The sequence below is a fragment of the Hemiscyllium ocellatum genome, chromosome 13, assembly GCF_020745735.1.
Source record: "Hemiscyllium ocellatum isolate sHemOce1 chromosome 13, sHemOce1.pat.X.cur, whole genome shotgun sequence".
In the NCBI taxonomy this organism is placed as follows: Eukaryota; Metazoa; Chordata; class Chondrichthyes; order Orectolobiformes; family Hemiscylliidae; genus Hemiscyllium; species Hemiscyllium ocellatum.
The window spans coordinates 66,026,705-66,054,095 of NC_083413.1; the positions used below are offsets into that span (position 1 = coordinate 66,026,705).

Sequence of the window (27,391 nt, forward strand, 5' to 3'; positions counted from 1 at the left end):
TTTTATTATTTGTCAGCAGCTTGTGATATGCAAAACCTACAAATAGCAATTGACATTTTACCCACAGTCTCTTTGGTACTGTGTATATGCCCTCATGACCTAATCACTGATAAACTCCAAGAGCTTTTTATATTTTTGAAACAATTTTACATAATTACTTCTTATTGGAGACACATCCTATTTTAAATAAATGTGATTTGGGAGACTAATCATAAAAAGAAATAGTGCAAGCTTCTCTAAGGAGTAGTTTAAGAAACATTTTAACAGAGGATATTTAGGTGGAGTGGCACATAAGAGACTAGAATTGAAGGGGTGCAGTCATCCTGAAGCATGATAGGACTGGAAATGTAACATAGATGGAAAGAGACCAAGGAGGGATTTGAAATCAAAGTTAAAAATTACAAAACAGTGACACTACCTAACCAGGAATAAGTTACAATTAAAATCAGGACTGGAGTGACTAATTTCTCTTTCCTCACATCAGCAGATAGCTTGGCCAGATGGAGTTACTTATTCTTATGACAGATCCTTATCTTTGTTCTGAAAGGAAATAAAAAGAGGAAAAATGTTCAAGGTTCAAAACTGCTGCTGATTTTCATTTCTCAGCTAAATGCAGGATCTACAACACAGAGCCATCGTGACAGATGACTCAGATTTTTTTGCTTTGTTCACTCAGACTACTTCCTTTTCTCAGAATTACACATTGAAAAACATGCACCAAGATGAAAGACTGATCAGTGTTCTTTCACTTCTGACATCAAGCTTGTTAAATTCTAGGTCTGCCTAATGTAACCCTATCCTGTTTATAATGATAGGGCATTCTGCAAGAAATCTCTTGGAAGAGAAATACACTTAGGCTGCAGGCAATCTTATGATCGTGGAGAAACTTCAAGGGCTTCTCATTTCACAAGGGAAGAACTAAAGAGGTTATAAAATTATGAAGGGCATAGATAAGATCTTTTCCCTCGAGCCAGGGAGTTAAAAAAATGGAGGTTATAGATTTAAGTTGACAGGGACAGGGCCAGAATTTAAAAGGAACTTAAGGGGCACATTTTCACATGATGGGTGGTGCGTAAATGGACTGAATTGCCAGAGGAAGCAGTAGATACCGGTACAGTTACAACATTTAAAAGACATTCGGACAGTAACATGAACAGGAAAGGTCTAGAGGGATATGGGCCAAATGCAGACAAATGGGATTAGTTTAATGTGGGAAACATGGTCAGCATGGACAAGTTGAACCAAAGGGTCTGTTTCCGTGCTGTCAGACTTTATGACTCAAGAGAAATCTTGCTAAGGGTGGTCAGCAGGCAGAAGGATGTCCTAGTGCCAGCCAGCTACAGGAAGAAACCCAGACGAACTGCAAGGCAACAATGATTGTCTGTGTCAGTGTCTGGTACATTGCCTAGGACATGGTAGCAATGTAGGAAAATCTTTAAGAGCTCAGTACTATTCATCATCGCTCTTTGGAGACCTACATGTGTTCCCGACCTGGAAATACCTGCAATCTTTCAAATCACTTTGTGGCCCCACCCTCCATGTCTCTGTAATCTCAACCAATGATACAACTCTCCAAAATGTCTGCCACCCACCCTTTTGGGAAAATGCTGACTTTAATTGTCCCATGATTGGGGATTGTGCACAGGCTGGATGCCCTGAATTTTCCTTCTTATGTCTTCCTTCCACTCTGTCTTCCTGTCCACCCCTGATAGGCCAATTCAACTTACCTTTTTGACTTTCCCAAATATCCCCTAGTGTGGTTAAACATCAGATTTTGTTGCTACAGCTGCTCTGAAGTGCTCTGAAATAGTACTGTGGTAAAGCTTCTATCTAAATGCAAGTTGTTGATGCTATTTGACACATCACTTTCTGTACAAAATTGCATAATCTGAAAGCTTTCCAGTCACAAATATTTCCTTTCCCAATTACAGGCGCTTTGTTCCTTTCATTGAAGCAAGCTTCACTGTCTCATTTTTCTCCTCCACTTCAACACACATGGCATCTTCTATTTCCGTCAATTCCTTATTGTATTTGTTGTTTGGTTTGGTGACATTGCACTTGTATCATTAGATACTCAAAAGATCAAACCCCATTCCACAGATTTGAGTACATAATCAAGATGGACATTTCAGTGCAAAAGGGTCTAGTTATGCTAAATTGCCCCGTAATGACTAGGGGTGTGCTGGCTAGGTAGATGGGGAGTTACAGGGATAGGGTGAGGTGCTTGCTGGCTTGGTCTGTGCAAATTAGAAGGCAAATGGCCTCTTTCCACAATGTAATGATTCTATGAACTAAAAACACAAAAACTGGAGGAGGAGCTTGCCAAGTTGCTCCACGATGCAACATAATCATGGCTGATCTTGAGCATTACCTAAATTCTCTCACTTACTCCCCATATCATTTGATTCATGAAGATGGGAAAAATTTGTCTATCCCAGCATTTGATGTAGTCAATGATGGATATTCCACAAGCCACCATTGCAGAGGTTTCCTTGAAGTCACAACCTTTCAAGTCATAGAGATGGATGGTCATCCTGCTGGCATGATAGAACATAGCCTGCAGTGACTTTGCTGGTTTCTGGACATTCAGTGTGACATTTGCATTTCTATATATGACTATGTCAGGCTACTGGTCAACTAGTCTGTGAGACAGCTCTTCCAATTTTGGGGCGACTCCCAGATGTTCGACTTTGCAGGGTAGGCTGGGTTGGATTTGCCATTGATGTTTTCATTACCTATATTATGGCTAGGTAGTCCATTCAGTTTAATTCCTTTAAATTTTGTAGCAATTTGACATGACTGAGTGGCTTGCTAGCCCATGAAGAGTTAATCACAATGGTGTGCTACTAGAATCACACTGGGTAAGAAAGGCAAGCTTCCTTCCCTCAAGGAAGGAAGTGGACCAGATAGGCTTGTACTGACAGCCGACAATGGTTTCCTATTTTCAATTCCAGTTTATTAAGAAAGAGTAAATTCCAGCAGCTGCCATGACGGGAATTGAGCCAGATATCCATTTAACCTTTCCCTGTATTACTCGTGTTATGTTACTGCCACTATGCACCTCTTCCTCAACTTATTACAATTATCTTAAATTGCACAGCTCTGCAAATTTGCTATCAATTGCCGTGTAAAATGTAAGGAAGCAAACACTTAAAATCTTCCACTTATGTGTTCAACAGATGACACTCTCATCACAAATAGTCCAAAACTTTTTCTGTTTTACAAAAAAATCCCAAAAGCCAATGTGCGGCTTGAAATGGGGAAGGAAAAGATTTCACTTGAAATTGAGATTGAACAAGTTGTTGGAGTCACGACAGTAATCTTAATTCAGGTCTGAAACTGATTTGAACATTGGAATGATGGTATGTTATTGCAGCTTAATTCATTACTTGAGAATGGAAAAATACGCTCAAAGCTACTAATGCAAAGGTCATATGAACAATGCAATGATAAAGTTGAATACATTTCTGAAACTTATATCGACATAGTGATTTGCAGCATAACACGACCATTATATCCTAAGTGTTCAGTTATCAGATCCTTCACAATAAATTCTAACATTTTTCCTGACATCAAACTGGCAATCAGCAGGTTTTCATTTTTCCATCGTATGAAAATAATGGGGTTACATTTGGTGCTTTCCCATCTGCAGCAACCTGTCCAGAATCTATAATATTTTGAAAAATAATCATCAATGCAACCATTATCTCTACAGCCACTTCCTTCAACACTCGAGGTGTAGCTCTTCGGGTGCAGGGAATTCATCAACCTTCATTCCATTAATAACGTTAATTTTTTACAGTCCCTCAGTTTCACAAGTGCCTTGGGCCTGATTAACTTTCTCTACTGATGTCAGTGCCAATGGGCCTTCAATTCCTTCCACGCTTTGAGCCATGTGTTTTATTATCTAACCTGTTTGACCTAATGCCAATTGGCACAAGGGTCACATAACAATCCAGAGATGAATACCTTGATATTATGCATTTTAATTTGCAAGCTAATGCCTCAAATTTTTTAGCAGAACACCTTTCCAACTTGTACCTCTGTCATTCGATTCCACATGGACCACACAACTGGATTTTCCCCTTCTCACTCCAAGTTCCTCTGCGGCTGTGACAGTTGTTCTAGCATGGACAGGCACCTTAAACTACAAAATTCCTGATGGCAACTGCAGGTACCAGTAACTAACCCTCTGACTGTACTGTCCCCCATCACGACCATACTTCTCTTTATTTACCCCCACTTCACTGGTATCCTTCCCCACAGTGCCATAGTCAGTTTGTTCATCCTCCTTCCAGTCCCGGTCATCATTCACACAAGTCGCAAGGCCAGGGGCTGAGGCTCCTCCTTCAAGTCACATTGGCTCCCATATCTCCTGATTCTTGGTCACACACTCCTCATCTGACTTTTGACCAACCCTGAAGTCCTGCCTAATCTGAGTGGTGTGCTGACTCCTCGAACAAAGTGTCCAGGTATCTCCCCAGTCCCAGGACGTCCTGCAATGTCACACAACTCAGACTCCCAATTAGCAGCTCTCAGGTGAATTTGCAGAAGCTGAATGGAACGTTTGTTCAGGATTGCAGTTAATTCCACAGATTCCCACATGCTGTTGTCATGGCACACCCAGCCACTTTTCCTCAGATTTATTGATTTACATAGTGATTTTATTAATTTACAATGTTAAAAGAAATAAAGGTTAGAACAGAAACTTGCACTTACCTAACTTGGAGACAAAAGAAAGACTCACCAACTGTTAGAAAAAGGTAGTAAATGGAGGCCTCTTCCCCGAATCTTGCACCAAACCTGCACATGACCCAAATTCCCTTCTATCTCACACTCAGACATAGCCTCCTAACCACAAGCCCTCACCATCATTAATTTTGAACTCCAGTAAAATACCCACCATGAGAACCCAAAAACAAAAGTGCAACATTGTCCTTCTGAAAGTAAGTCTGAATGAATTTGCATTGTATATTTGTTGCAAGATCTAATTCACAAGATCCGCTGGGGCCACGAGTCTGCATGAATGATGCTCATTGATGTTGTCATTGTGATTGAAAGTTCTTAAGGGTTGAATGGCAGCTTGTGTTATTTAAAATGCAAGGAAAATAAGGATCAGAATTTGGCAACAACAGGCCACTAAGTCAAAATGCCAATAATACTTGTCCCTCTGAGCCACCATGCTCTGGGTTCAAGTTTCATTCCAGGAGCTGATGGCAAGTGAAGAACATTCACAAGATGGTACATGACCCGATAGAATAGGGAAACAGGCTCAAGTGGCTGAATTGCCTCGTTCTGTTCCTATTTTTTATGTTTTTACTAATGTGGTTACTAATCCATTCTATATAACAGGCAAAAGTTGGTACTGCAGATGCTGGAGATTACATTCAAGATTAGAGTGGTGCTGGAAAAGCACAGCAAGTCAGAGAGCATCCGAGGAGCAGGAAAATCGACGTTTCGGGCAAAAGCCGCAGAGCTATCGATTTTCCTGCTCCTCGAAAGCTGCCTAACCTGCCGTGCTTTTCCAGCACCACTCTAATCTTTCTATATACCACACCATCCTCTAGGGAAGAGCGTGAAGTTACAAAGCAAACAAAAGAACAAAAGGAAAGCACTCTACCAAGTATTATAAACAAAACCCCAGTGAATATTGTAATTATTAAACAGGCAGTCATTCATGAGAAATAAGGGGTTAGCAATAAGATGGCTCACAAAAGGGAAAAATGTTGTTTAACATGAACTGTTGAATTATAGATGTGGAACCAGGAAATTTTAGACATGTCTTTTTCTTGCAGCCATCAAAATAACAGCAGGAAATTTATTTGGCCTTGAGTACATAAACTGTCCTGCATACAGGAAGTAGCATACAGGGCGTAGCTCCCTTAGCTAAGTAAAAGAACAAAACTAAACCATAACGCTTCAACGATACAAAGCTTTGGTACGTATAAAGTTAGAGCACTCGATTCCACTTTAGCCACCCACACCCATGGCCGTCAGCCGGCAGTAGTGGAAGTGGAGGCAGAATCTGCAAGATGGGTGAGGAAGGACAAGGGGATTGCAATTCAGGTGTGGTTGAGAAGGAGGCTGCAAAGGAGGGCTTTCAGAGAAAAGGAAAAATACACATAAAGAAATGGGATAGCTGCAGGAGTAGATCCATTCAGCCCTTTGAGCCTTCTCTGCCATTCAGTAAGGTCATGACTGATCTGTTTGCGTATCAAATCCCACAGTCCCATTTAGCCCCAGTAGCTTTTGATTTCTTTGTCAAACAAGATTTGTTTATTTGTGCCTTCAAAATATTTACCAACCCAGTCCACCATTTTCTGAGGCAGAGAGTTCCAAAGTGGTACAGTACAGTGGTTTAGGCCAATTTTGGAATATAGTGTGTAATTCTTGTCTCCCTCCTATAGGAAGGGCGCTGTCAAACTTCAAAGGGTTCAAAAAAGGCTTCCAAGGATGTTGCCAGGGTTGAGCTATAGGGAGAGGCTGAAAAACCTGGGGCTGTTTTCCCTGGAGCGTCAGAGGCTGAGGAATGACCTCATAGAGATTTATAAAATCATGAGGGGCATTGATAGGTTAAATAGATAAGGTCTTTTTCCTGGGGTGGGGGAGTCAAGAATGAGAGGGCATAGGTTTAGTTTGTGAGGGGAAAGATTTAAAAGGGACCTAAGGGCAACCTTTTCACGCAAAGGGTGGTACGTGTATGGAATGAGCTGCCAGAGGAACTGGTGGAGGCTGGTACAATTACAACATTTAAAAGGCATCTGGAAGGGTATATGAAGAGATGTGGGCCAAGTTCTGGCAAATGGGACTTGATTAATTTAGGATATGTGGTCAGCATGGACACGTTGGACCGAAGTTTTCGTGCGGTACATCTCTTATGAATTTATGATACAATGTCTCAGAGAGAAAAAATTCTCCTCATCTCTGTTCTAAAATGGAATTTACATTTTTAAACTGTGCCCCCTAATTCTGGACAGATCCACAAGAGAAAGCATCCCTTCTACCTTCAACCTGTCAACACCATTCAGGATTTTATATAACACAACCAAATCACTCTACTCTCTTCTAAATTCCTTTGGAAACAAGTCCAACCTGCTCAACCAATCCCCATTAGACAATCAACTCATTCTAGGTCCCAATATAGTAAACCCCTTCTGTACTGCCTCCAACACATTTACATCCTTGTAAAGGCAGGGTCTCATCAAAGCTCAGTATAAATCGGAGGTGTAGTGGACAGTAAAGAGGTTTACCTCAGATTACAACAGGATCTTGACCAGATGGGCCATTGGGCTGAGAAGTGGCAGATGGAGTTTAATTCAGATAAGTGTGAGGTGCTGCATTTTGTGAAAGCAAATCCTAGCAGGACTTATACACTTAATGCTAAGGTCCTAGGGAGTGTTGCTGAACAGAGAGACCTTGGAGTGCAGATTCATAGCTCTTTGAAAGTGGAGTCGCAGGTAGATAGGATAGTGAAGAAGGCGTTTGGTATGCTTTCTTTTATTGGTCAGAGTATTGTGTACAGGAGTCGGGAGGTCATGTTGTGGCTGTACAGGGCATTGGTTACAGGAATATTGCATGCAACTCTGGTCTCCTTCCTATCGGAAAGATGTTGCAAAACTTGAAAGGGCTCAGAAAAGATTTACAAGGATGTTGCCAGGGTTGGAGGATTTGAGCTATAGGAACTGGCTGGGGCTGTTTTCCCTGGAGTTTCAGAGTCTGAGGGGTAACCTTACAGAGGTTTACAAAATTATGAGGGGCATGGATAGGATAAATAGGCAAAGTCTTTTCCCTGGGCTCAGAGAGTCCAGAACTAGAGGGCACAGGTTTAGGGTGAGAGGGGAAGGATATAAAAGAGACCTTAGGGGCAACTTTTTCACGCAGAGGGTGGTACTTGTATGGAATGACCTGCCAGAGGAAGTGGTGGAGGCTGGTACAATTGCAACATTTAAGAGGCATTTGGATGGGTATATGAATTGGAAGGGTTTGGAGGGATATGGGCCAGGTGTTGGCAGGTGGGACTAGATTGGATTGGGATATCTGGTCGGCATGGACGGGTTGGACCGAAGGTTCTGTTTCCATGCTGTACATCTCTATGACTCGATGACTCTATAACTGAAGGACAACATCCTTAATTTTATGTTTAATTCCACTCATAATGAATAACAGCATCCCAACAGCATCCTTGGTTACTTGTTGTGCCTGAATACTAACTTATTGTGACTCATGTATTGGAACACCTCCATCCCTCTGCATCTCAGAATTTCACAGTTATTCTCCACTTAAATAATAGTCCTTTTTCATTCTTCCTGTCAGTGAACAACTTAACATGTTCCCACCTTACACTCTGTACGTCAGATGTTCAGTCATGTAAATCTGTCTGCACTCTCTTTTTGTCTTCGTCATAGATAATTTCCTATCTATCTTGGTCTCATCTGTGAATTTAACTCCCCTCATCTAAGTCATTGACATAAATTGTAAAATGTTGAGACCCTGCAGGACCCCAGTCATTGCATCCAGATAAAAACCCATACTTTCTGTCTGCTGCTAGACCGCCAATCATTTATCCATGCTGGCATGTTACCCCATAATATATATTTTTTTAATTTTGCAAGATAATCTTATATAAAGGCGTCTTATCAAATGCTTTCTGAAAATCCATGTACAGTATGTCTACAGGTCCACCTTTCTCCATAGCACTCTTCAAAGAATTTGAACAAACTGATCAAACATGATTACCCTTTGACAAAACTATGCTGGCTCTTTCTGATTACCTTGAGATTTTTTTCTAACTGCACAGCTATAACCTCTTTAATGATCAATTCTAACACTTTCTCCACAATAGATGTCAAGCTAACTGTCCTCTAATGTGCTGTTTTCAGCTTCCCTCCTTTCCTGAATAGACAATTATACTTGTTCCTTTACAGTCTGATGGAACCTTTACTGAATTGAAGGAATTTTGGAAAATTAACACCATTGCAAATACTAGCAACTTCTTTTAAAACCACAGGTTAAGTTCACCTGAACCCAGAGACTTGTCAACCCACAGCTCCATCAGTTTGCTCAGTACTGCTTTCCTCATGATTGTAATTTCTTTATGTTGCTCTCTCCCTTCCAGATTCTGATTTACAGCTATTATTACAGATTGGTGTGGACTTGTTGGGCCGAAGGGCCTGTTTCCACACTATAGGGATTCTAATTTTAATACTAGTTGGAAAACGTTTTGTGTCCTTTATAATGAAGATATTTGTTCATTTCATTGAATCATAGAGTCATAGAGATGTACGGCATAGAAACAGACCCTTGTTGGAGGCTCAAATCCTCCAACCCTGGCAACATCCTTGTAAATCTTTTCTGAACATGTCCAAGTTTCACAGCATCCTTCCAATAGGAAGGAGACCAGAATTGTATAGAATATTCCAAAAGTGGCCTAATCAATGTCCTGTATTGTCCCAATATGACCTCCCAACTCCGATACTCAATGTTCTGACCAATAAAGGAAAGCATACCAAATGCCTTCTTCACTATCCTATCTACCTGAGTCTCTACTTTCAAGGATCTATGAATCTGCACTCCTAGGTGTCTTTGTTCAGCAACACTCCCTAGGACCTTACCATTAAGTGCATAAGTCCTGCTAAGGGTTGCTTTCCCAAAATGCAGCACCTCACATTTATCTGAATTAAATTTCATCTGCCGTTTCTCAGCCCATTGGCCCATCTGGTCCAGATCCTGTTGTAATCTGAGGTAACCCTCTTTGCTGTCCACTACACCTCCAATTTTGATGTCACCTGCAAATTTACTAACTGTGCCTCTCATGCTCGCATCCAAATCATTTATGTAAATGACAAAAAGTAGAGGGCCCAGCATCGATCCTTGTGGCACTCCACTGGTCACAGACCTCCAGTCTGAAAAACAAGCCTCCACCACCACCCTCTGTCTTCTACCTTTGTGCCAGTTCTGTATCCAAATGGCTAGTTCTCCCGATATTCCATGAGATCCAATCTTGCTCACCAGTCTTCCATGGGGAACCTTGTTGAATGCTTTACTGAAGTCCACATAGATCATATCTACATCTGCCATATCCTTATCTATTTATCTCCTTATTAAATGTATATTTTGCATTCCTAGCTGGCTTGCTCTCATTCTGTAATGCTTTCTTCCCGATTAACTTATTAGTTATTCTAATGCTACATATTTTGAAGCTGCACTGAGGAGACAGAAAGCCTGCAATTGAGGGAAAACAGTTTCAAATCTGTCAACAAAGGATTCCAAAAAAAGCTTTAAATTACTTAAGTAATGAACTCCTTTCAAATGAATATGAATCCTTAGTTTAGTGTTGCATAAGTTCAAGAGCTGCTATACTTGGAAAACACATGGTAAATCATACTGTAACAGACACTCTGAGTGGGAAATTTATATCTGAGATTGAGATCTGAGCTGCAGTAGGAAAGTTGGTTAAATGGTCCAGCTTTGCACAGATACAATGGAAATGTATCAGCTGTAACCTCGCCAATGTGCAGAAGGTATGTTTAGAGTGATGGCTTTCTCTTTGTAGAAGTGCATGTCAAGTTATTTTTAAAAATACTATATTGCCAACTTATTTACCTATTGTACAAATTCAAATATCATGATATTCTGGAAATTAACGTTTTCATTATACTCAAGGCTTCAAGTTTAATAGAGATTTGATTATTATCAATACAATATAGTAATTCTATTTCAGTATGAGTCCACATTCCTCATACGTCAACATAAATACAGATTGTACTGATACTGTACCACCTGGGGGTCTGTTCGCTCAGTTGGCTGAAAGTCTGATTTGCAATACAAAGTGGCGCAAATACCACAGGTTGAATTCCTGTACCAACTGAGGTTAGTACAATGATCCACCTTCTCAATTATGGTTTTGTGGTGACCTTCAGGTTAAACTCACCACTGCTCTAATAAGACAGCAGCCCTACGTCCAGGCAATGAGGAGGGTGGGAACTGCTAGAAGAAGAGGTGGAAAAACTTCTGTGATAGAGTGGGTGGCAGGAGGAGCAACATTATAATGTAAGGTTAAGCAATTTATTTTAAACAAACTAGCACTGGCATTGAAATACTGCTGGTTGGTATCCTTGGCATATGTCTCCCATTGCCTACTTTAACACACCCTACAGAACAAGTTGAACATGTTTCCTTAGGTTGCTGAACAATACCCTAGCTAGAAAGAGTGTAACAATCACAGAATACTTTGAAAACAATATTCCCATACTTTAAACATTATTTTTAGTCTCCTCGCTACCTCTTAGCATAAATGAGTTATGTTGTAAAATTATGATAATGCTCCTAGTTCAAAGTTGAGGTACCTTGCCCAGCATTAGCAGGTGTAGAATATCGATATGCACCTGTTCACTTCTAGACCCTGAGTAAATGAAAACGTAATAATTCAGAACTAATCTTTAGATAAGTGTGAGCTCATATTTTCAGTGTTTTTCTCAACTTCAAACGAGAACAAAATGAATACTAAGCAAATGAATTTACTTTGAAAAAATAGAACAGATATCAAAAGGAATGAGAGGAAGTAAGATGCAAATGTCTCTTAAATTTTTCTTACAGTTGTTAACTTTAATATACTTTCAAAGCATCAAACTATTCCTGACCACAACACAGCTTTGTTAATAGGTTTTCTGTCACATTATGTGATCAGAACAACCAGTCTAGGCATGGTGGAATTTCTCAGGAGTCAATGGGTTAATTAGTATGTCAATAAAATGTTCATTTTGGAATGGGTCTCTGCCATCCTTTATGTGTAGCTGCTAAAGCCAACTCAGAGAGGAAGAGAAGATCAACAGTATACAAAGCAAATGATTATAATTGTTTGGCATGAATGATTTTTGTAATAGCCCCCCCCCCAAAAGAATACTTCATTAACTTTTTCCCCCCCATACCGCTGACTTTCAGAGCATTCACAGTATTATCTGTTTTGGTATTAACAACTAAAAGCTGATTTTACTGTTTCTTCAAAATGTCATGACGTGTGTAGCACAAGACAATGGTTCTCTTGATACAAGCATATTCAGAAAAGAATAGATAAGAAGTAATAAAAAGAATGGGGTAAAATAAGCTGGAAATGTCGTTAACTTGAATATATTTTTAAAGCAACAAACTATTCTTGATGGCGATATAGCCTCATTGATATGTTTTCACTGTCACCTTGTGCAAACTGAACAGTGAGCCCAGCTCAACTTTCAAAGTGAGACAAATCTGGAGTAGAAAATCAGAAACTCTGCCCAAATTTCCTGGAATGAGGAAATCAACAGAAAGGGAAATTACTCCCGGCAACTAACTCAACTCAGCCCATGAGTACTTTTGCTGAAATCCCAGAAAGAAAAATAGGAATAAAAGTTAGCAATGATGCTTATTGTTCTGAACCATTTTATAGTCCTGATAATGGTACTCCAGTATGCTCAGTATGTTCATTTCTGAGTCTTACTGATTCCATACTGTTCTCTGTAGGACTGAGAGAGGGGGCTGCAGGGTCCTTTTGCAAATTAAAAGAACATGCTAATCTGTTTCACTTAAACTACTGCTGTTTTTGAACCAGTAAAGACAGCATCTCTAGAACTGCAATTAGCAAATATTTACAAAATCTTTTGCAATAACTAGGAGTATTTGCAATATATTCATAACCCACACAAATTTCCCTCAATTTCCCTCCGCATTTTTTTTTGTTAACGTAACATTTCACACATAGACTAACAAAATACTTTCCAAATTGGTCTACTGAAAGTGAAATACTTCATTCCATACCTGGCATACTTCAGAAGACTGTGTCTGGCTTCATGCATGATTCCTGTCATTGAACCTGTTCAATTCTCCAGATGGTCTAAGTCCACAGGAATCTCTATAATTACATCCTCAGACACTGTTATGCCATGGGACAACCAACTAACTAACTAGAAACAGGAGAGAAAATAGCTTGCAGAAGGTTCCTTTTATAATATGTGATACCCATAAATCACCAGCTCCACAGAGGGGTTGATTATAAGGGGGAGGGAAGGAGTCCAGAGAGGAAATGACCGGGAAAATTACAGATGTAAGTAAAATCAATTGGTAATGGTAAATTTCCTTTACAGCACCAAAAGTTTTTTTGTTTCTATCTTACAGAACAGGATGGAAGCTTAATCAAAGTGGGACCTGCTCTTAAAATTGCTGCAGAAAACTCGAGTGAATGGAACCTAAATCTGCACACAGACAAAGCATGTCAGTGTTTACACTACACTGTTGACTTGCAAATGTAAAAGCTCAAGGACAACCTTGAGGATATTTGCTATGCTGCACAAAAAGATGTGAAATTAGATGCAAACAGAAAATGTGCAGACACAGACCATCCTTGTTCAGTATAATAATAAAAGACTGAATCACATTACAGCTTTTTTCCACTTCAATTCTTCAAGATAATACCTCACCGCCAGCTAATTATATGTTAACTGATGACCTGTTTTTATATTTTCAACTTCTAAATTTTATCAAGAAAAACGAGTGTTGTAAAGCACGCAAATTCTGGAATTATTAATTTCATGTTGCAAAATCTCCACAGTATTACAGATGAAAATGTGCACATAGTTTTAACTCAATGTTGTTATTCCAAATGTCTTTCTGACACATTCAGAAGAATGCCATTAATGTAATATATGCTACAATGCATCTCTCAGTTCACACTGCTTATAGCAATCATGCTAAATCGTGAGTATCTCATTAATAATGCCACAGCACTTAAGAAAATGGCCTTAGAAATACCGGATGCATTGTTTATACTCTGGAAGAGTTCCTACACGCTGGAAGGTAGGTAATGTAACTCTGCTATTTAAAAAGGGAATTATAGATCAGCAAGTCTGACATTGATAGTGGCAAATACACAAGAGTCCATGACCAAGTATTTTTAAAGCGGAACACCTCAAAAAAAAGAGATAGAATCAGACACAATCAGTGTAGATTTACAAAGGAAATTCATGTGTGACAAATCTGTTACTGTCTCGAACAAACCCCCTGCAAATAAATCAAGGAGATAGCATGCACCCTAACTTTTCCTTCTTTAAAGGCAGTTGCATGGTGCTGTTTTCTAAATGTATTTTGATTGGTTACACAACTTGGCTTTAAGCAAAACACACTTTATTCTTACTCTACAGTTAAAAACAAACAAAAGAAAAAAAGAACATGGGCAGCACGGTGGCTCAGTGGTTAGCACTGCTGCCTCACAGCGCCAGGAACCCAGGTTCAATTCCCGCCTCGGGCAACTGGCTGTGTGGAGTTTGCACATACTCCCCGTGTCTGTGTGGGTTTCCTCTGGGTGCTCTGGTTTCCTCCTACAGTCCAAAGATGTGCAGGTTAGGTGAACTGGTCATGCTAAATTGCCCGTAGTGTTAGGTGCATTAGTCAGGGGTGAATGTAGGGGAATGGGTCTGGGTGGGTTGCTCTTTGGAGGGTCAGTGTGTTGGGCTGAAGGGCCTGTATCTGCACTGTAGGGAATTTAATCTAATCCAATCCAATTTTAACTCGATTGGCAAACTTAACAGAATAATAGATTATTATGTTTGGATTAAGTGCTTCAAGGCATTAGTACTGACTAACATCAACTCCAGCCTATCAAATTGCCTTGATCCTAAGCAACTCACCTACTGGCACAACAGGTCCACAGCAGATACCATTGACCAAGCTCTGCACTCATCCCTAGAACATGTGGGTAAGAAGGATACCTATGTCAGGCTCCTACTTGCTGACCACAATTCTGCCTTGAATACCATAATTCCAAACAAACTCATCTCTAAACTCTGAAGACCTAGGTCGCAGATCTCGGCCCCCCCACCGCCCCCCACCCCATAACTGAATCCTCGACTTCCTGCCTCATAGACTGCAATCAGTAAGTATTGGCGTAACACCTCCTCCACCATTATTCTCTGTACCAGTGCCCCGCAAAGCTACATACTCAAACCCAACTGTACCCATTATACACTCACGACTGTGTTGCCAAACTAAGCTCCAACTCCATTTACAAGTTTGCTGACGACACCGCTGTTGTGGGTTGGATCTCAAACTATGACGAGACAGTACAGGAAAGAGACTGAGTGCTTAATGGCATGGTCTACAGACAACAATCTCTCCATCAACATTAGCAAAACAAAGGAGTTGGCCATTTACTTAAGGAAGCGAAGTGGAGGGTGTACCCCTGTCTGCATCAATGGTGCTGGGGAGAGATGGTACAGAGTGTCAAGTTCCTGGGAATGATGATCAACAACAATCTGTCCTGGTCCACCCACATTGAAGCGATAGTCAATCAAGCACAACAGCATCTCTATTTCCTCAGGAGGCTAAAGAAATTCAGCACGTTCACAAGAACTCTGACCAACTTATACAGATGCATCATTGAAAGCATCCTATCTGGATGCATCACAGCATGGCATGGCAACTGCTCTGTCCAAGACCATAAGAAAATACAGAGAGTGGTGAACATAGCCCAATCCATCACACAAACCAGCCTTCCAGCCTGTGACTCCACCTATACTTACCGCTGCCAACGCAATCAAAAACTCTTCTCATCCTGGTTATATTCTCTTCCATCCTCTGTCAGGCTCCTACTTGCTGACCACAATTCTGCCTTCAACACCATAATTCCAAACAAACTCATCTCTAAACTCTGAAGACCTAGGTCTCAGATCTCGCCCGTGCAGAAGATATATAACAGTTTGAATACACGTACAAACCGATTCAAGATTGACTTCTTCTCCCAATTTTGACTTCTCTTTCTGCACCCTCTCTGCAGCTGTAACACTTTATTCTGCACTCTGTTCTGCTATCCTAATGCACTTTGTAAGATGTGATCTACCTTTATACCATGCCAAACAACACGTTTCACTTTATCTCAGTACATATGCAAACAATCAATCAACTATTTAACCACTAAACAGCAACTGTTCCAATATAGTAACATCCCATAAACACACCCTTGGCAAGGGCAAAGTCAGCAAAATAGATTTTCTCACACATAACGTGTCTCCAGTCCAGGAGGAGCGAACATCAAGAGAAAATCCTGGCAGAGAGAGAGAGAGAAAACTCCAACACTTCACGGTAACAGAGAGAGATGCAGTCACTTCCATAGTCAATGCCAAAACCACAACAACTGCTGAAAGTAAAACTAAAACTCTGGGAGTGACTTCACCTATTCAGGCTACTTCTATTGTTTCAACTTTAGAAGAAAACCCCAAGGTCTCACAAGCTGTTTACTTTATTCACTTGGAATAGGCTGGTCTATGCCTCCGTGTCAACCTCTCTTCATTAAAAAGGACCAAATACACCTCTTAAATTCATAATATTGTCACAAATCTACTGGAATTTTTCGGGGATGCAAATAGTGGAAGTGACCAGGGGAAACCCATGGATGTGGTTTATTTGGACTTTCAAAAGGATTTCAACATCCAAGATTTCCATCCATTTCTAGATGGCAAATAATGACTACTGGGATACTGCAGGGACAACTGGAATTGATACTAGGACCCAGCTATTCACAATATATGATTTAGATGAGTGACCTAAACATAATATCTCAAAATTTGCATGTGACATAAAGCTGGGTTAACTGTGAGGAAAATGCAGAGATGTTTCAGTATGATTTGGATAGACTGACTGAGCGAGCAAATACATGGCAGATTTAATATTATGTGGATAATTGTGAAGTTTTTCAGTTTGGTAGCAAAAGTCAAAAGGCAGATTACTTCGCTAGTTGGAAATTGAGAAAGGGGAATGTTTAATGAGATCTGGGTGCCTTCATGTACTAGTTGCTGGAAATAACTGTGCAGCAGGTAGAAAAGAAGGTAAATTCTAAGTTGGCCTTCACTGTAACAGGATTCCAGAACAAGAACAAGGATGTTTGCTGCAATTATACAGGGCATTGATGTGGCTACACCTAGAATACTATGTGCGATTTTGGTTTCTTTGTCTGAAGAAGGATGTTCTTGCTACAGCAGGAATGCAGCAAAGGTTTACCAAATTGATTCCTGGGGTGGCAGGACTGACATGTGAGGAGAGACCGAGTCCGTTACAATTGTAATCTCTGGAGTTTGGAAGAAGGAGGGTGGGGATTTCACAGAAGCCTATAAAATTCTGACCGGACTCAACAAGTTAGTTGCAGGAAGGATGTTCCTCAAGACGGGGGGGTCCAGAACCAGAGTCATCGTTTAAGGATAAGGGGTAAACCTTTTGGGATTGAGGTGAGGAGAATATTCTTCACTCAGAGGGTGGTGAGCCTGAAATTCACTAACACAGACAGACATTAAGGACAAAACATTATGCGTTTGCAATAAGGAGTTAGATATAGCTAAAGGGATCAAGTTATATGTGGGCAAGGCAGGATTTGTATATCAAGCTTGATGCATCAGCCATCATCATATTAAATGGTGGACCAGGCTCGAAGCGTCAAATGGCCTACACCTGCTTCTATCTTCTTTGTTATAACAACAACTGCTTTATGAGCTCACAGATGCTGGTTAAAAGCTACAAAGATTCTTATATACGACCCTTTCATCTGCAGGAAAAGAAGGAACTTGCCCAGACATTGTACCTTTCTTAATAAACTAAAGCAGAGTTGACTTGGCTCTTCTGAATTAAACAAAAACTTGGGGCAACTGTTGCCTGGTGCATTTGTAATGTTAAAATATTAAATGGTACTATCTCTCTCAACATTAATAATATATTAAAGGATCAAACTGCACTGTCTTCAGGTGGGGACGAAAGCCATGAAAAAGTGTGGATGACTATCAAATGTTATTTACACTTTATTTAGACATTATTCCCCTGCTATTGTCAAGTTAAACAATCAATTCAATCTCTTCCATTCAGCAAAGCTTTCTGGCCAGAGGTATGCCACACCTACATTGTCTTGGGGAAGCACTGAGTCAGGAAATCGTCTACATAATGATTCCTCAGGATTAGGGCATAAGCATTTACCCTACCTCCAAGGATGATCTCATTCTGCCATCATAGCTGGGGTCATGTGACTGTGAGTAATTGGGGATTGTCTTGAGTGGCATTATACTGTGGGTGGAGTGGCCAGAGTATCTGTCAGCATTGCAACTGACCTGGATAAAGAGTATGTGTTTTCTTTGTTGAGTCTCTCACTTTGACTCAACCTCACATGCCTGTGTGTGTGTGTGTGTGTGTGTGTGTGTGTGGTGGTAGTGGGGGAGGGGGGGGGTGATCAGGGAGGGTCACCTTGCTTGCACAGCTTTAATAAACCTTCACGGTTTTCTTTGTTCAGAAAGAGCTTTTTGCCACGATCCCGTAAGCCCTGTGAGGTGTGTGCTAAGGGTTCCTCCAGAAAGCTTGTACTGTACTGTGCTTAATAAATTTGATTGTTTGTTCACAGAAATTGGTGTATTGCAGTTGCATCAAGTGTGGAAGAACCTCAGGAGAAAAGAACCTAACATATTCTCAACGGGAATATCTTGATCAATCATTGCCAACTAATCAACGCCCCTTTTCTCACACAGTATCAACTATTATTCACTTCAAAATTTAGTTCAGTCACATCTGTCCTGATGAATACAAGATGAAAAAGTTCAAAAGCATTTCTTTCTTTCTCAGAAATTGTGGAGATTTGATAACTTGGCTACTGGTTACGTGAGTTCTACAGTACACCTATGGCTAACCAGAGATATTGTGGAATTTTAAACAATTAAAGGTTAGAGTATGAGTGACATTGATGTCATTTCAGCCAAAACAGCAACAGAGGTGATATAAAGAACCCAAGTCAGGTGGGGATTCTGCCCAGCACTGCTGGAAGTGCCAAAGTGTGGATCAAAAAAAAATTGCTGGAAAAGCTCAAATGGCTGACAGCAACTGCAGAGAGAAACCAGAGTTAATGTTTTGGGTCCAGTGATCCTTCCTCAGAATGCCACCCAACCCGAAACATTACTTCTCATTTCTCTCCACACATGCTGCCAGACCTGCTGAGCGTTTCCAGCAATTGCTGTTGTTGTTTGTGATTTGCAGCATTCGCACTTTGCTTGGTTTTTCTGTAGATTGTGGAGATTGGGTGTGGACAGAAACAGGTGAGAATGAATACACCCATACACAGTTAGCCGGTTGAGTTAATCATTAAATGTTAATTGGACATGATAATGAGCAATCAAAGACAAATGGAAAAGTACTGGCTAAACGCAAAAACAGCTTGTTTTGGCTGGAAAAACTGCACTGACCTTGGAGGTAATGGTTCCAGGTGGGAGCTTGGGAATGATTATTTTATGCAGTTAAGATGGAGCCACCCGCAGATGTTTTTCAATTTGTTCTCTGCACAATGGATTGTTAGCAAAAGTACTGAAAGTACAGCAAAATGGTGATACAGCACATTGCCAGAACAGTAAATCAGAAACCTTATACCAGTCCTTGGATTTTTTAGTATTGGTCTGGGATTCATGAGAGCTGGGCCATGAATTCTGCGACATTGTCAGACATTGCCAAAGGCTGGGGCTGTTTTCCCTGGAGCGTTGGAGGCTGAGGGGTGACCTTGTAGAGGTTTACAAAATAATGAGGGGCATAGATAGGATAAGTAGACAAAGTCTCTTCCCTGGGTTGGGGAGTCCAGACCTAGAGGGTACAGGTTTAAGGTGAGAGGGGAAAGATATAAAAGGGATTGAAGGGGAAACTTTTTTACGCAGAGGGTGGTGCGTATATGGAATGAGCTGCCAGAGGATGTGGTGGAGGCTGGTTCAATTGCAACATTTAAAAGGCATCTGGATGGGTATATGAATAGGAAGGGTTTGGAGGGATATGATGGGGCCAAATGCTGGCAGGTGGGATTAGATTGGGCAGGGATATCTGGTCAGCATGGACAGGTAGGACCAAAGGGTCTGTTTCCATGCTGTACATCTCTATGACAATAAGATGGCTTTTTAATGTATTTTTGGAATGTTTATTCTATCATTCAACAATAAGAAATACCATCAGCAGTGGAACATTTTAGCTTCTTATTTATCATACATTCTCAAAGGCTTTCATTCTTACAATATTGTGTTTCAAAGGAAATCATGATGAAGAAATCTTTTCTCATGGTCAATACCATTCCTCTTCCCAAACCATTCCCAATCTCATGCACAGCTTCATAGATAATATTTAGCTATTGACTACAGACATAACGTAATTCTTCAGCACATGCTCAAGTACATAATTCCTTGGTTACCTGTCATCCAGCAGCAGCTACTCAGCAGAAATGTGTGCACCCATGCTCAGTTGGGATCACTCTGCTCCTGACCTCATTATAAACTTGGTCCAAACATAAATAAAAGAACTGATTCCCAATGCTGGCTTGACATGTTCATCAAGAGTCAAGAATGTGGTGCTGGAAAAGCACAGCTGCTCAGGCAGCATCCCAGGAGCAGGAAAATCAACATTTTAGGCATAAGCCCTTCATCAGGAATGATGCCTGATGAAGGGGTTTTGCCTGATACATTGATTTTCCTGCTCCTCACATGCTGCCTGACCTGCTGTGCTTCTCCAGCAACACACTCTCGACTCTAATCTCCAAAATCTGCAGTCCTCACTTTCGCCTGAAAATGTTCATCAAGGCTACATCTGACTGAGTATTATCAAGCAGTAAAGCTTAAATCAATGAGAGTGACAGAGAAAGTCACAGATACAGTCAGGAGATGGATTAACTCCAGGTAAGGTAAGAAATGGAGGCAGATAGTGCAGGAGTCTCCTGGGGCTAACCCCATCTCAAACCTAACCCCATCTCAAACAAATAAGCCATTTTGGAAAGGGTGTGATGAACTCTCAGGGGAATATGGCACGATCAGCCAAGTGTCCGGTATCAAGAATGGCTCTAATGTAATGAGGGGTACGTCAGGTTCCAAGGGATGATTGTGATAGGGGACTCTGTAGTCAGGGACACAGACAGATGTTTCTGCTGCCGGCAGCAAGAAATTAGAATGGTGTGTTGCCTCCGTGGTGCCAGGATCAATGATATCTCTGAGAGGGTGCAAAATGTTCTCAAGTGGGAGAGTGGCCAGCAGGAGGTCATTGTACACATTGGAACTAATGACATAGGATGGAAAAGGATAAGATTCTGAAGGAAGAATATAGAGAGTTAGGCAGGAAGATAAAAAAGAGATCCTTGACAGTAGTAATATCTGGATTACTCCTGGTGCTACAACGTAGTGAGGGTAAGAATAGGAGGATAGAGCAGATGAATGCAGGACTGAGGAGATGGTACAGGGAGAAGGGTTCATATTTCTGGATCATTGGAATCTCTTCTGGGATAGAAGTGACCTGTACAAGAAGGACAGATTGCATCTGAATTGGAAGTAGACTAATATACTGGCAGGGAGATTTGCTCAAGCTGCTCAGGAGGATTTAAACGAGTAAGATGGGTTGGGGGGGTGTGACCCAGGGAGATAGTGAGGAAAGAGATCAGTCTGAGACTAGTACAATTGAGAAAAGGAGCAAGTCGAAAAGTCAGGGGAGGCAGGGACAAAGCAAAGAACGATGTAGGACTGATATAGCTCAGGGATGGACAGGGCTGGCAGCTTAATGTTCCAGGATGAGATTGCTATACGAAGAACAGAAAGGGGGTCAAGAGAGGAGGGAGAGTGGCATTTTTGGTAAGGGACAGCATTACAGTTGTACTGAGGGAGGATATTCCCAGAAATACATCCAAGGAATTATTTGGGTGGAACTGAGAATTAAGAAAGGGATGATCACCTTATTGGGATTCCTCTGACCCCCTGACAGTCAGAGGAAAATTGAAAACAAGTTTGTAAGTAGACTTCAGTTATTTTTAAGAATAATAGGATGGTTATGGTGGGGGGATTTTAACTTTCCAAACATAGACTGGGACTGCCATAGTGTTAAGGGTTTAGTTGGAGAGGAATTTGTTAAGTGTGTACAAGAAAATTTTCTGATTCAGTATGTGAATGTACCTGTGAGAGATGGTGCAAAACCTTATCCAGTCTGGAAAATAAGGCAGGGCAGGTGACTGAGGTGTCAGTGGGGAAGCACTTTTGGGCCAGCGACCATAATTCTATGTGTTTTAAATTAGTGATAGAAAAGGATAGATCTGATTTAAAATTTGATGTTCTAAACTGCAAGAAGGCTAATTTTGACAGTTTTAGGCAAGAACTTTCTAACATTGCTTGGGGGCGGAGGTTCACATGTAAAGGGACAGCTGGAAAATAGGAAGCCTAACAAGCGTCCAGAGACAGTTAGGGTGAAGGGCAAGGCTGGTAGGTATAGTGAATGCTGGATGACTAAAGAAATTGAGGGTTTAGTTAATACGTCAGGTACAGACAACAGAGGTTGAGTGAATCCTCAGAAGAGCATAAATGCAGTAGGAGCATACTTAAGAGGGAAATCAGAAGAGCAAAAAAGGGGACATGAGTAGTTTTGGCAAATAGGGTAAAGGGGAATCCAAAGGGATTTTATAAATACATTAAGGACAAAAGAGTAACTAAGGAGAGAATAGACCTTCTCAAACATCAACAAGGCAGTCTATTTGTGGAACTGCAGGAGATGGGGGAGATACTAAGTGAGTATTCTGCATGAGTTTACTGTGGAGAAGGAATGTGGGAAATAGATGGTGACATCTTGAAAAATGCCCATATTATAGAGGAAGAGTGATGGAAGTCTTAAAACACTGAAAGGTGGATAAATCCCCAGGACCTGATCAGGTGCACCCTAGAACTCTGTGGGAAGCTGGGGAAGCGATTGCTGGGCCTCTTGCTGAGATATTTGTTTCACGGCCGTCACAGGTAAGGTGCTGGTAGACTGGAAGTTGGCTAATGTGGTGCCACTGTTTCAGAAAGGTGATAAGGATAAGCCAGGGAACTAAAACCGATGAGCCTGATATCGGTGGTGGGCAAGTTGCTGGAGGGAGTCCCGAGGGACAGGATTTACATATATTTGGAAAGGCAAGGACTGGTTAGGGACAGTCAACATGGCTTTGTTGTGTAAAATCCTGTCTCACAAACTTGATTGAGAGTTTTGAAGAAGTAACAAAGAGAGTTGATGAGGGCAGAGCAGTGGACGTGATCTATATGAACTTCAGTGAGGTGCTCAACAAGGTTCCTCATGGTAGACTGGTTAGCAAGGTTAGATCTCATGATATACAGAGAGAACTAGCCATGTGGATACAGAACTGGCTCAAAGGTAGAAGATCAGAGGGTGGTGGTGAAGAGTGCTTTTCAGACTGGAGGCCTGTGACCAGTGGAGTGCCACAAGGTTCGGTACTGGATCCACTGATTTTTGCCCTTTATGTAAAGGATATGGATCTGAACACAGGAGGTATACTTCATAAGTTTGCAGATGACACCAAAATTGGAGGTATAATGAACAGTGAAGAAGGTTACTTGATCAGATGGGCCAATGGGCTGAGGAGTGGCAGCTGGAGTTTAATTCTGAGAAATGTAAGGTGCTGCATTTTGGAAAGGCAAATCAGAACAGGACATATACTCTTAATGGAAAGTCCTGGAGAATGTTGCTGAACAAAGAAACCTTGGAGTGAAGGTTCATAGTTCCTTGAAAGTAGAGTCTCAGGTTGATAGGATAGTGAAGAAGGTATTTGGTATGCTTTCCTTTATTGGTTAGAGCATTGAGTATAGGAGTTGGGAGGTCATGTTGCAGCTGTACAGGACATTGGTTAGGCCACTTTGGAATATTGTGTGCAATTCTGGTCTCCCCCTATAAGAAGGATGTTGTGAAACTTGAAAGGGTTCAGACAAGCCCTACAAGGATGTTGCCAATATTAGAGGATTTGATCTACACGGAAAGGATGATTTGTCTGAGGCTGAGGGGTGACCTTATAGAGGTTAATATAATCATGAGGGATAGGGATAGGGTAAATAGACAAGGTCTTTTCCCTGGGGTGGGGAGGTCCAGAACTAGAGGGCATTGGTTTAAGATGATAGGGGAAAAATGTAAAGGGGACCTAAGGGGCAACCTTTTCACGCAGAGGGTAGTGCATGCGCATATGGGCATCATCCTGCTTCAGTTAGTGAGTGGTAAGTAATATTTGTTTAACACAGTGTCAGGTATTGCTCAGCTCCAACAAGTGGGAATCTCACCATCTAACCTTAACATTGAATGGCAATACCATCACTGTTTTTACCGGTAACCACATCCTTCAGATTACCACTAGCCAGACTTTTATCTGGGCCAACCATTGAAACAGAGTGGTTACAGCAGCTGGTTACAGTTTGAATTTGATTTAGTTTGATTTGATTTATTATAGTCATGTGTACCTACATACAGTTAAAAGCTTTGTTTGCGAGCAGTACAGGCAGATCATAGCAAACAGGACCATAAGGTGCTTAGACAGGGTGAGGCATACAAGTGACACTGCACAGGAGGTGCGTGAAGCAAGATCAACATTATTTAAAGTTAGATTCCATCATCAGCCTAATAACAACAGGGAAGAAACTGTTCTTAAACCTGCTGGTGCGTGTTCAAATTTCTGTATCTTCTGCCTGATGGAAGAGTTTGTAAGAGAGTATTAGCAGAGTGGGAGGGGTCTTTGATGATGTTGGCAGCCTTTCTGCAGCAGCAAGAAGTGTAAATGGAGTCCACGGATGGGAGGTTGGCTTCGTGAGATGGTCTGGGCTGTGCACACAACTTTCTGCAGTTTCTTGTAGTCCTGGGTAGAACAGTTGCTGTACCAGGCCATTATGCACCCAGACTGAATGCTTTCCATAGTGCATCTGTAAAAGCTTACAGACATGCTGAATGTCCTGAGCTACCTGAGGAAAAAGAGGTGTTGTGGTGCCTTCATGACTGTAACATCTACATAGGAAGTCCAGGATAGGTTGTCAGTTATCTTCACTCCTCGGAACTTGACGCTTTCCACCCTCTCAACCTCCATCCTGTTGATATAGATGGGGGCATGTTCTCCTCTTTTCTTTTGTTCTTTTGTTTCACCAACATTGAGAGAGAAATTGTTAACATTGCACCATGACACCAAGCCCTCTATCTTCTTTCTGTATTCTGACTCATCGGTGTTTGACAGGCTGGAGATTCTGTAGTGAGGAATTCACTTGCTGATCTCTCAAAACCTGTGCACTATTAAAAGGTACATGTCAGGAGTGTAATGGAATATTCTCCACTTGCCTGACTGAATGCAGCTCCAACAATGCTCAAGAAACTCAACATCATCCAGGGCAAAGTATGTATTTGACTGACCCCTTATCAACCACTTTAGAACATTCATTTCTTCTAACAGGGGCACACAGTGGTAGCAGAATGCACTATCCACAGGATGTACAGTGGAACTTGTGAAGGTTTCTTCGAAAGCACCTTCCAAACCCAGAATGACAATGGAGTCGGTCCATGGATTACAACCACATGCAAGTTCCCCTCTCAATCACATACCATTCTGCCTTCAAATCAAATCAGTTCCTTCGCTGTGAATGGACGAAATCCTAAAACTGGGAGAAAGTGCGCACTGCAGATGCTGGCGATCAGAGCTGAACAATGTGTTGCTGGAAAAGTGCAGCAGGTCAGGCAGCATCCAAGGAGCAGGAGAATCGACGTTTCGGGCATGAGCCCTGAAGAAGGGCTTATGCCTGAAATGTCGATTCTCCTGCTCCTTGGATGCTGCCTGACCTGCTGCACTTTTCAGAAATCCTGAAACTCCCTCCCTAACACCACCATGGATGGCACTTATATCAAGCATTGCAGTAATTCAAGAAGGCAACTCATCACCACCTCTCAATGGAAATCAGAGACAGAAAATTAATATTAGCCTTGCAAATGACACCCGTGTCTTATGAACAATAAAAAAGCAATTTTCACAAATGATCAGATCTTGGATTAATTCTTAGACTATACAGTATTCTTATTAAAGAGTAACATATCAGGAAAGTGCAAGAAAAATGTGTTTGCTATGCAGCATACAAGCTATCTAGTTACAAAATAGGGGCAAGGCAGTTTCAGTTAGGCTCCCAGAAACAGTTTCATAAATTGACACACATAATACACTAATAGCTTGAAAACTGAAAATCTGGAGTAAAAGCAAAACTTATGCCAAAAGCTAATGGTTAGTCAGTATTTGAATGAAAAGACGAGACTATTATATTGAAGAGAGCTTAATATGAGAACTAAACCTGATGTTATGGCATCAACCATTTTATAGCTTTCTACTGAATTGTCTCTGCAGCACTATCAGCTTTTTACTGTAAACATAACCACATAACCCTGCATTCTATATACAGAAGAGACTTTATAACACCAATATGAGATGTGTTTGAACACAAAGTTCAAATTTACCAATTGATGCCTACTAACATGTTCAAATCTCCCAAAACAGTAGCCTTGAATTAAGCATATGTCATTCAGTATTTAATACACTTGTACTAGTTTTTTTTAAGGCAGTTCTTTTAAGGACAGTTATATTTATCAATCATTCTAATGTTAAAGGTCACTGAACAAACTCAAAACTAGCTTAGTTGCATGAGTTTTGCATTCACTCACTGAGGCAACACTCGCTCTGCTGGAATTTGTTGCCCATCCCAAATTTCCCTTGAAAGGTGATGGCAGTCCACTTGGTACTGGTACACCAACATTGCTGTTGAGAAGGGAGTTCCAGGATTTTGATGCATTGACAGTGAAGGAACAGTGATATAATTCTAAGTCAAAATGACTGCAGCTTGGAAAGCACATGCACTTGGTGGTGTTCCCATGTATCCGCTGCCCATGTCTTTCTAGGCAGGCAATGTTCTTGCATTTCATTTTGAAATGCATCATCATAAAATAATTCAAAAACAGATATAGGCATCTGAGGTCGTTCAGCCCATCCAAACACTTTTCAAGAACAATGCAGCTGATCCCACTGCCGAGGAGCCCTGCAGTCAGAAAAATGGTCAAGAATAACATAGGTGATGGCCAGTGACAGACCAAATGTAAGATGATCTGCTGAAAACTGAAGAATTTGGGGTGCTGTTGCCTCTCTTGCTCCTCCTTATTCTCCTGTTTTTCAGCTGCTCAACCAGCAGGTCATGTTAAGGGCCATGTCCTTATGTTGATGGTGACGTAGGGTACCTTGCAGTAGACCATCAGCTATCTTGTGCTGTGTGCTGCAGGATTCCTCCAGGGCAGTTCAAGTAGTTATTGGCTTCTAGATCATATTTCCCATAGAAGCAAGGCATTAGCATGGCAAGCTGCCCATGGGTAAGTGTTTATAAACCACAGCATAGGCCAGCTTCTGATTTATGTTGGTAGTTCAATTGCATCTGGTACAACAAACTGCTAAAATCTGAAGACATTATGTCTGTTGCCAAGGTAACAATGCATCAGCTTCCATTGTGTGCTGCATATGATCACACATCGACTCATCAGTGAAGGAACAGTTTACCTTTTGATTCCCTACATGGCAGAA

General features: G+C 41.2%; 1 protein-coding gene across 6 annotated transcripts in view; it reads right to left on the minus strand.

The window, feature by feature from the left end:
- Window positions 1-27,391, minus strand: part of LOC132821921 (beta-galactoside alpha-2,6-sialyltransferase 1-like) — a 131,971-nt gene that overhangs the window by 67,760 nt on the left and 36,820 nt on the right. Inside the window, exon 1 of one of the 6 annotated variants that reach the window (XM_060834891.1) lies at window positions 12,790-12,872. The exons of the other annotated variants lie outside the window; for them this stretch is intronic. The gene's annotated coding sequence lies outside the window, so the exon portion shown is untranslated. Of the gene's footprint in view, window positions 1-12,789; window positions 12,873-27,391 lie in introns of those variants that run through there. 6 annotated transcript variants of the gene reach the window in all.